The sequence below is a fragment of the Rhinolophus sinicus genome, chromosome 17, assembly GCF_057876585.1.
Source record: "Rhinolophus sinicus isolate RSI-liver-muscle chromosome 17, RSI-T2T, whole genome shotgun sequence".
Lineage (NCBI taxonomy): Eukaryota > Metazoa > Chordata > Mammalia > Chiroptera > Rhinolophidae > Rhinolophus > Rhinolophus sinicus.
The window spans coordinates 201,446,643-201,454,974 of NC_142517.1; the positions used below are offsets into that span (position 1 = coordinate 201,446,643).

Consider the following 8,332-nt stretch of genomic DNA (forward strand, 5'->3'; position numbering starts at 1 on the left):
TTGGATTATTTAGATTATTTGAAAGTTCACTTCAGTAATTTCCAGCAAGCAAAAGTTAACAGTCAATGGATCCTTGTGTTACACTAGAACTAGGCAGACACATCATTAATCATTGATCACTGGTTATGTCATTTGCCCAGCATTCAAACGCATCTAGACAAAACAGCTCATTTTAATGAATAATAGGATTCCTGAAAGAATGTGACCTCGTCACTTGATTACTGAAAGCACTTATAGGAAAGACTTTTAGTCCAAAATTTCACAAAATGGATCATTTTGTATCTCTTTGGATAACCTTGACTGTATTATATCTTCATTGATGTTTTTTATGACTCAGAGCCTTCCAAAGATCAATGGAATTACTGGGAAAGACAGTATTTCTTCCAGCACATTCATGCCATAAAACTCACTGGTGACTTGAACAGCCTGAGCCACTGAAATGCCATTGAATTCAGGGCCAAAGACATCTGAATATTGCTGATGAAAAAAACGGCAAAAAAACGTTTGGGAGTAGGGGAGAGATGAAATTTTAGATCCCGGGGAGTAGAAATGAGGACGTATAAAGGGAAAGATTGTGGGGATTGCTTTCTTTGTTTACTCATGAGACTTACTGTAACGTGGGCTTCATGTCTTACAATAATGGAACTTCAGCCATACATTGCTAACCAACTCCCTGGGGAAGCTTTCATATGTGAACTACATATGAGCTCTAACAATTAAGTTTGCGAACTCATCCTAGAAAAAGTGCTACATACCTCATTGTTGAATATTACTCTGGTCACCTTTGAAGTACTCTGCTTGGGAAGCTATGCACTGACGCCAGTACCTAGTCCACCCTTCAAAGCAATTTTGGAACTCTTTTTCTGGAATGGCCATCAGAGCTATCGTCGTATTACCCTTGATGTCCTGAATGTTATAAAAATGTCTTCCTTTCAATATTTCCTTCATCTTTGGTTATAGAAAGAAGTCTTTTACCCACATTGGGGCCCAGTTCAGGTGAGTAGGGAGGGTGTTCCAATACAGTTATTTGTTTACTGGCTAAAAACTCCCTCACAGACAGTGTCGTGGGAGCCAGTGCATTGTCGTGATGCAAGAGCCATGAATTGTTGGCAGAAAGTTCAGGTCTTCTAACTTTTTCAGCACTCCCAAGTAGTAGACTTGGTTAACTGTCCATTTGATACAAATTCATAATGAATAATCCCTCTGATATCAAAAAAGGTTAGCACCATCGTTGCAACAAGTACATGAACTTAATTGTCAGACCTCGTATATGACAGACATTGACCTAGCCGAATTTAGGTTTGGAAGCTGAACCCTCCTGAATGGAAGGAAGCTGAGCTTCAGGCTTTAGGATTTGCCAGAGCCATCAAGGCCCAGATTTACTGCTTAGCTGAAAAAACAATACAGTCGTCCTCGTTTATCTGCAGTTTTGTTCTCCACAGTTTCAGTTACCTGCTGTCAACCAAGGTCCAAAAATATCAAATGGAAAATTCCATAAATAAACAGTTTATAAGTTTTGTGTATTTTTATAAGTACGTAATTAGTACTCAGTAAATCGATGTCATCCCCCATGATAGTGTGAACATTTAATTTAGGAAAAGAAGGGAAGGATGAAATCATTGGATTGATATTGAGTTCCCTCATCTGTAAAGTAGGACTAAGGTGAGGAAGTTGTGAAGGTTATAGAAGAGGAAGAACAGAGACTATTATATTTTGTATAGGGCAGGGGCCAGCTAAGCCCTTGTCTTATGGAAGTGGTATTAACTCTATGGAACTATTCAGGAAGCTTAAATGTTCATTTCGGGGCAAATTTACTTTTTTTTACAAGTCCAATAAATGGCAAAAGATCAAAGTGTATGCTCTCGGCCTTCTGGGAAAACAATTCTACTTGAGCTGGAAAGTAACCTCTGAATGGTTTTCCAGATCCCTAGAGGCCAGCCAGTAAGTCCTAGGCTAATTGTCATCTTTGCAGAGAATTCCTGCCAGGTGAGTGGGAGATGTGATGTGTCCATGGTTAGGTCAGCAGCTTCCCTTCATCAGCAGGCAAGGTTGATGGGCATAAAATTTGTGACACATAGATAAAAGAAGTTCAGGATCCTTCCCTGTATCAAAGACAGGGAAAGGCACTGATGGTAAATATGGATCTTACATATCCATAAAGACATAAAAATGCATGTTCGGTCAGCTCAGTTATTTAGTGATAAAAAACAACAACAACAAAACCTCAGGCCAAGCATGCAAACTAAGTGAAAAATATTCAAATTAGGCAGAATTCTCCAAAGCTACCCTTAATTTTCTGGGGGGAAAATGTCAAGGCTCCTTCCAAAAGGAAAAAGAGGGTAATTGTGACCTTCATCACTTACACAAAATTATCCAGATATTCTTCCTTGGGAATGAAAGTCAGTGTAGATGGTTTCACACACTTCAGATTCTTTGAAAATGTATTTTTGGTACGAACTTCTTAAGAGGGTTGGACACACAGCACTAGTCTCTATGATAATTCTTTTTATTCTTTTTTTTAAATTTTAAAGTTTATTGGGGTGAGATATAGATATAAAACTTTACTGACCATTATATGACAATTGTTTTCCTTTGGCTTTATCCAATTATTCCTATGAACATTCTTCTGAAATGAACCCAAACACGGAATTTTTTAAATACAAAATGAGAGAGAGGCTATGAGGTTAAAAACATATAGTTCAATTTGTCATTTCACATTCCATCAGGACCACTTTCCAAAGTTTAAATAAAAGATTAAAAGATTACAAGAGGCTCCATTTTGGCCTAGAGTAATCATTATTTCATGTTTTGAAATAGCTCTAAATATTTTAATACAAAAGATGAGTAAAATATGGAAATGCAGAACTTTAAAATAATGTGGTAGCAGATGTGGTCATCATTGAACTTGGGCCAATTCTACAATAACAATGAGTGGTTTCAGGACTGAAGATGAGTAATCATTAGATTTACTTCTAAGGAGAAGCCCACGGACTGTGTATTTGGAAAAGTAGACTCATCCGCCTAATTTCTCTAACCTACTCCTCATTTCTGACAGCTCTCAGTAAGAGAATACCCATTTATTCTTTTCTTTTCTGTCTCTCAGTCTTTCTCTTCCTTTCTTAATTTTGTTTACCTCAAAAGCTCTGTTGTCTCTACTGCTCTGAACAACTTCCGTAAAATTACTCATCAGACTTTCCAGAAAGTAGGCTGAATTCATTTCTGAATAAATTTGGAGAGATTCACAGACTTTGAGGGAAAGAAAAGCATGAACACAATTTTAATTTCCATTCCAGTGAAATTACAGATGCCAAATGGAAAAACAAAATGAACTCATGCTGGAAGAAATTCTAGATTTTAAACGGTTTACACGGTTTCTAACAGGTTTATACTGGCCAAGTTATCAGTCCTAGCCAACATTTAAAAATTTCAAAGAGAACTATTTGTAAATATAATTCTAGCTTACTTTATTACCATTGCAGTTTTTTTACAAAGCAATTTCACATAAATTAATAATAATAAAGATTGCACACGTATTTTGGTATCGTGAATGAAACACCGCACTAAGAGTGAGAAATTAAAAGAACTAATTTGGCATCTTTATGATCAATACAAATTAAATGCCAGATACATAAGCTATGACCACTTGTTTAGTTACGTCTTTATTACTGAACTGGTGTCATTAAGTGTCATGGAATAAGCGATTATTCTAATAAGCCTTAAAGAGCTAGTGGCAGCATCTTCCCTACATGCTTTGCATCCTGCAAGTCATCACAGGCTCTTACTTATACACTGTGACATTGCTAACTTCCAACTGTCACACTGTCCAATTGTCCTTCCGCAATACTCTCAAATTGCTATATATTCCTTTTTGCTCCTTGCTTTTCAGATTTCCTCCCCACTGATTAAATGAACTAATTATTGTAAATTGCTCAAAATGGGGTCTGACACAGGATACAGATTTAATAAAAATTACCTCTGACTACTACCGTCATTGCTACAATAAGACCCATTTGCCCTCACTTATGGTTTTGTAGAAGTGTGATATTTTTAATTTGGATTATGCTATAATTAGGGCTTTAGTTTTCATGACTTAGACTCCTTTAATATTTTACATTGTTTCCATTAAAAGAAACATGAAGAGAAAATATACCACAGAAAATAAACTGCATTATTATTTTAGGCATTCAGTCCTGCTGTTTGAAAATGATGGAAAAACATTCTGACCTGCTCTAATTCTTGTATAAAATATAAGTGTATTTATGTGTATATATGTTCATTTTATATTAGGAATGCATAGAAAAAAATCTGGAAAAAGAATAGACACCAGATTGTTAACAATGATTATAAGGTTAGGGTTATCTTTACTTTTTAAGCAATATGTTTCTGTAAAAATTTTAATGTTTCAGTACTTTGTACTTCTTTATAATCATAAAAACAATGAAAAGAGAATCAAGAGACTTGATCTTTTTCCAGTTATATTGGTCAGTACAATCCAAATTCCCTTTAGACACCAACATTATTGTGCGTGTGTGTGTGTGTGTGTGTGTAAACACATGTGTACAAATAGTACAGAGTTCAAATCCCATGTAAGAACGATGCAGAGATTATTGGGAGGACTAAGCAGTGCTGTCCATCTGCCTGCTTTACCTTCCTAAACCTATGGCCCATGAAGACCTGCTCCCCATTGGCTTCCCCAGGACTGCCACTGGGCTGTCCTTGAACACTTGGTCTCATCACTTTGACCCAGATCCTGCCTCTATCCCAGTGGACTTTGTGTTTGGGCCCTAGATGTGTCTCCAGGCACTTGGCTTACGCCTTTAGCTCAGACTTCCATGGAATGCCACTCCTTAGCTTCAGCCTCAGGATGGAATCACAATCCCTGAACCAATCCATTCTGCAGAGAACAGCTTTTCTGGAAGTGTTGCTAATTCTGAGGGAAAAGAGGGATACAAACAGGACAACCTGCAGCAATTGTAATTTATGTAAATGCCTGAAGCTTGGAAAATGCCTAGAACGAATTAAAAATGCTACCGCTTGGCCAAAGCACAGCCAAGACATGGAGGTATCATTCAGGTGATAGACATTAAATAATATAAAGAATAGAATAGGCACTCATTGCCTGGTATTGCTTCTAGACATCCAAACTGTCTACAATGCCATCAACAAGAATTAAAGCTAAAGGAAAAGAGTAAAATAATAAAGGTAATGTGGGGACTTCATCCTTAATCTCCCCCACACAGAGACAATTAGGAAGAGTGGGACCCACCTGTGGGGGCAGAGCCCCAGAAAGAAGTTTCCAGGCTCTCGGCCTCACATAGACAGGTGCCTGGCTCAGGTAGTAAATGGCCATCAACTGTGATTGCATGGCCATCAGCTGTGGCTAGTTGGCTGGCAGCTGTAACCAGTGAGCCATAGGCCACTAATATAACTGCTGTGGCTACGCTAGAAGAGAGAGAGAAAGAATGGGGGCTAGCAAGAAGATGGTGGCTGGGCTGGCAAGTGTGGATGGCGGTTTGCGGACAGTGTGAATCCAGCCTCCAGTGAGAGTATAGTGCTGCCAGAGAGAATATAGTGGTATGACTCCCCTACCTATGGCTCCGTGGGTGTTCCTTTTTGGCCTCACCATATCCTGCGTTCTTGTATGGGGAGCGGGAGCAGAGACCCCGCAGGCCTCCCTGCACGACAAATGGCGCAGCGAGCAGGGTCTCCCGCATGACACCACCTCTGCAGATTAAACAGTGATGGGGCATGGGGCATGGACGGTTGCCCGAAGTAACAGAGGGTCCTCCAAAAATGGTCAAATCTGCTTCACTATGGGAAATATGCCCCCAAAAGCCACCACCCAGACAGAAGGAAAGTTTGTTGACAACCTGGGTTCCTTCCTGAAATCCACATCACAGGAGATACAGCACTGGGCAAGGGGCAAGACACAATACTCAAGAAAAGTCCTACCCTCAGCACCTTGGAAAAATTCAAAGGTCGGGTCACAAGTTATCCACAGTATTTGTGGTGAGATCTTTGCATCTAACACTCCAAACTTTTCTAGGTCACAGACCTAGTATTTTATGATACCTCTTGATGTTCTCCCGGGAAAATGTGCATGTGAACACTCAAATTTGCATTCAGTTTCAATGACTTCAAAGACCTCCTGCTGCCTGCGGATGATGGGAGGTAAGAACCTTTGGAATAGAAGCTGAATTCCTTTGGGGAAAGTTAAAACCCGGTAAGGAAATATCCTTTTACACATGCCATATAAAAACAGGGAATTGTTAAAACACTTAGGGAATTTAAAAACACTTAGGAGGCTACAAGGAAATGAGGATGTTTAATGCTGCCTAATTAGGTGGAGGGGTGAAGGGTTCTTAGAAACAATTCATATCCCATAGCTCTTGCTTACAAAGTTCCTAGCCAACAGAAATATAATGGTATTCAAAGTAAGAATCATTGATTGTGTACCTACCACATGCCAGGCCTCAGGCATAAAACTGGTCATTTCTTTAACAGTTACTGAGAATTTTAGTGGTCATTTTAAATAAAGTAATACATAGAGCTTAGAAGAAAGCTTGACACCTATCAAGTACTCTACATAAATTAGCTATTATTATTATTATTACTACAGTTAGGAAGTACTAAGGTACTAGGGGGTTTATATAAAAAGGTCCACCAGGACACCTGACATGACCCCCCCCCAGCCCCCGAAAAAGCCATTGATCCACCCCAAGCATGAGAACCAAATACAGTAGTTCTCCCTTATCTGACGTTTGCTTTCTGAGGTTTTAGTTACCCAGAGTCAAACTCAGTCCAAATATGTTAAATGGAAATTTCCAGAAATAAACAATTCTTATGTTTTAAATTGTGCGCTGTTAGTGTGATGAAATCTCTCACTGTCCTGCTCCCTCCCACCCAGACGTGACTCATCGCTTTGACCAGACTCTCCATGCTGTGCACACAACCCGTCCATTAGTCACTTAGCAGCCCTCTCAGTTATCAGAGTAACTGTCAAAGTATCACCAGGCTTGTGTTCAACTGACCCTTATTTTACTTAATAATGGTCCCAAAGCTCAAGGGTAGTGATGCTGGCAATTTGGATATGCCAAAGAGAAGCCATAAAATACTTACTTTAAGTGGAAAGGTGAGTACAGTACAATAAGATATTTTGACAGAGAAAGAGAGAGAGACACCATATTCATGGAATTTTCATTACAGTATAGTTATAATTGTTCTATTTTATTATTAGTTACTGTTGATCTGTTACTGTGCCTAATGTACAAATTAAACTTTATCTTAGGTAAAAACATATGAACATACATGTACATGTACACATACAAATATATATGGTTTGGTACTGTCTGAGGTTTCAAATATCCACTTGGGGTCTTGGAACATATCCCTGGAAGATAAGGGGGGACTGCTCTATATCCCTTAACTATTGTGGTTAAGACTGCCAGGAAATTACATTTAGAGTAAATATATAAAACCACTGCTGAAACCCGGGATTGAACCAGGGACCTTTAGATCTTCAGTCTAACACTCTCCCAACTGAGCTATTTCAGCGTGTTTGGACAGCTTCCCCTGCATAATTGTAATGGAATAATATTTGCTTAACAATAACAAAAAAGGTCAATATTCAGTTCAGTTGGAGGTAGGCATTCAGTAAATATTACAGAGGTAGAAGTAATTCATAATATTACTTTTCTCAGTTATGTTTTTAACTGCCCTGCAACCTGTTTTTTCCATTTAAAAATAAATCATGGGCATTTTTCACGTCAAAAGAAAAGATGACTTTAGTTGGCATTTCCATCCTAATACATGCTTAATCTCTAGAAAAATGACAGTGTGGTCTGCTTAAATACTTAATTCAGTGTCAGTTTTTCTGTAAAAGCGGTGTTCCATGGACCTATAAACAAAGCCAGGATTCAAAACCAGGTGAAGACTAAAGCTCCAAGAAATCACTAAGGAAAAATGACAAACACAAAAAAGTGAAGATGAAGTAAACTGAAAAAAAAAATAGCAGAATGTGTGCCTCCAAAGATGTCAGTGTCCTTAGCTCCAGAGAACACTCTAGGTACGTTAGGTTACCTGGCAAAGGAGAACTAAGGTTCAAGTGGAGTTAAGATTGCTCATCAGTTGACTTCGAAGTGAGATTATTTTGGAAGATCCAGGTGGGCCCAGTGTAAGCACAACAGTCCTTATAAATGGAAGACAAAGGCAGATGAGAGAGAACCAGAGAGATGGCAGCATGAGAGGGAGTCAGCATGACAGTGCTGGATTTGAAGATGGAAGGGGACCCCCAAGAGTATGGGCAGCGCGAAGCTGGAAAAGGCAGGAAAAT

The 8,332-nt window shown here is 38.9% G+C and overlaps 1 non-coding gene across 1 annotated transcript; it reads right to left on the bottom strand.

The window, feature by feature from the left end:
- Positions 1-7,481: 7,481 nt before the first annotated feature.
- Positions 7,482-7,554, bottom strand: TRNAF-GAA (transfer RNA phenylalanine (anticodon GAA)). Its single transcript has one exon. It is a non-coding gene; the product is annotated as a tRNA-Phe (tRNA).
- Positions 7,555-8,332: the final 778 nt, after the last annotated feature.